Below are 2,668 nucleotides of genomic sequence, written 5' to 3'. Positions count from 1 at the left end.
CATCAGGAGAACAAGACCCTCTAAATCAGCTGAGCAAAGCTCAGATGAACTTACAGAGACCAAAGCAGCAACCACAGGGCCAACAATGCTCTGCACCAGATCCTCTGTGATATTATGGTTTCCACTTTAGTAATTTTATGGGACTCCTGAGTGTGTGGAGTAGGTCTCTGATTTCTGGGCCTTCTCCTGGGGCTCTTTTCCTTCTCTTGGGTTGCCTTGTCCAGCCTCAATATGATGGTTTTTGTTTTGTTTTTGTATTTTATTTTGTCCTGTTTGGTTGTTATATCTTAGAAGCTGTTCTTTCACAATGAAAGACAGAAAAGAAGTGGATCCAGAGGGGAGGGAGGTGAAGTGACACTGGATGAGAAGAGGGAGGGGAAACTCTAATCAGGATATATCGTGTGAGAAAACAATCTATTTTCAATAAAAGAAAACAAAAGAGAAAGAACAGGAAGTTGAGTGAGCAAGGAGATGGAGGAAGATCTGGGAAGGATCGGGGAGGAGAAAGAATATGACCAAGATACATTGTATGAAAAATTTCAAGACATAATTTTAAATGTAATAAAAAGATAAACCAATATCAGCTGGGTGTGGAGGCTCATTTAAAGTACCAGGGAAGCTAAGGTAGAAGGCTTGCAACCAAGGAAAGACCAGCATGGGATACATAGTTCCAGGCTAAGCAATGCTACAGTCTAAGACTCAATCTCAAAAAGTAAAGAATTAAAAATAATGAAAAAACAAGAAAGGAAGAAAATTGCATTGCGATATGACATGAAGGCAAAACAACCACGGCTCGAAAAGTGCTACTCTGGCAAGGTTTTGGGAAAACGGCCATTCCCATCAGAACTGTTGAAAGTCAAATTTATTGAAGAAATTGTAGCATATAGTAAAAATCAAGTATGCATTAATACTTTGATGATATAATTTCCTTTCAATAGATTTTTATAAAAATGCAAGATGGAATTTAAGGTTGGAAATAACTAAGTACACTAAAGAGGAGACTGGTTGAGTAAACTACAATAACTCTAAACAATGAAATATGTGTTTACATTAAAAGAAGTAGGATATTTATATATTGCATATACTACTAGAATAATTTATAAAAAGCAAAATGAAGGATGCTTGGTATCTTTGATAAAAGAAAAGTCTTGGGTACACACATACTTGCTTTTCTTTTCAGTAATACACAGTAGAGGGAAATAAAAACTTATTATTTATGTGAGGCATGTAGAAATATTTTTGAAGGAACAATGAAAGCAAGAATTTATTGAATGCAACTTGTTCTATAGTTTTAACTTTGAATCATGTAACTATTACAGACAAAAAGACAAAATTAAGTTAGAATAAGAAACAAAACAACCAATAAAATGTAAAACAACTGGAATTACAAGTCTAATTATAGTCAGGTTGAGGCACAAGCACAAGGGACTTTAAAGTGTACCCCTTCTAAATCGCAACTTATTCCTTGAGAAATACAGTCTAAAAATCAAAGAATTCCCAAATCAATGTTACACTGCATATAATAGCCTTATTTCAATAATAACATTGTTATTTATGAAACTTTCAATGTAAATTTGCCTTATAATGTTCGCTGTACAGTTAGGATTATTTGTAATTTCTAAAAATACACAGATTTCTGAATTTTTTTACTGAAAAAATATACAGAGGCAATGAAAATCCAGTAGGAATGAGAATCCCCAATGTCCCAATTATGATCTCTAAATAGTAGTTGCCAGAAAAAGAATCAGGACTTCTCAGAGCAATGCTTGGTTTCAAGTCTGGAACATAAAACGTAAAGGGAATTTGAGACCTTACATTGTTCCAGAAAACAAGGAAGCTAGCAAAGTCTTTTGGGGTTGTGATGAAATAGCAACGGCAGAAAAGAATTTCTATTGATGACATGTACCAATTTGTGCATCAAAATGGAACATTCCAGATACATAAATAGTTATGGGTTTGTAAGTTACAAAATGGGAAGAGATTCTTTGGAGGACTCTAGAGCATTGATACTGTTCTGAAAGTTGATAAAGAAAAATAATCAAACATTTATGATATTTCTCATAAAAAGCCATATTTTAAGAAGTTGCTCCATTAGTGAACAACATACAGTAAGAATCCTCATAAGCATAAGTTGTCAAAACCATTAGGCATATGAATCAATACCTTAACCCTATGTCATCAGTAAAGATGTTACAGAATAAAACAGTATGACACCGTCAAATGAGATAGGTGGAAGATAATTTAATAAAAGGATTACTTACCAACTACTAATGCTACTTTTCCCATTGCTGTGACAGAATACCTAGCAGAAAGCATGCAAGAAAGGAAGTGCTTATTTAACTCCCAGTTTCAGGGATTTAAGTTTGTTATGGTAGAGAAGGGGTAACAGCTGGAGTGGCTCAGTTCATGTTGGGAGCACAAGGTGACTGATCATATTGTAATAGGCAAGAAGTAGCCACCCCAAACTGTTGAAATAAGAGCGGCGGGGCTGAGTCCCAGGCGCCCGGCCGCCCACATGGCTAGCTTAGCTTATGCCCTGAAATAATTACACGGAAACTGTATTCTTTTAAACACTGCCTGACCCATTAGTTTCAGCCTCTTATTGGCTAGCTCTTACATATTGATCTAACCCATTCCTATTATTCTGTGTAGTCCACAAGCTGGCTTA

The sequence above is a fragment of the Microtus ochrogaster genome, chromosome 10 (genome assembly GCF_000317375.1).
Source record: "Microtus ochrogaster isolate Prairie Vole_2 chromosome 10, MicOch1.0, whole genome shotgun sequence".
In the NCBI taxonomy this organism is placed as follows: domain Eukaryota; kingdom Metazoa; phylum Chordata; class Mammalia; order Rodentia; family Cricetidae; genus Microtus; species Microtus ochrogaster.
The sequence above is the reverse complement of the archived record's forward strand: the minus strand, read 5'-3'. Positions refer to the sequence as shown.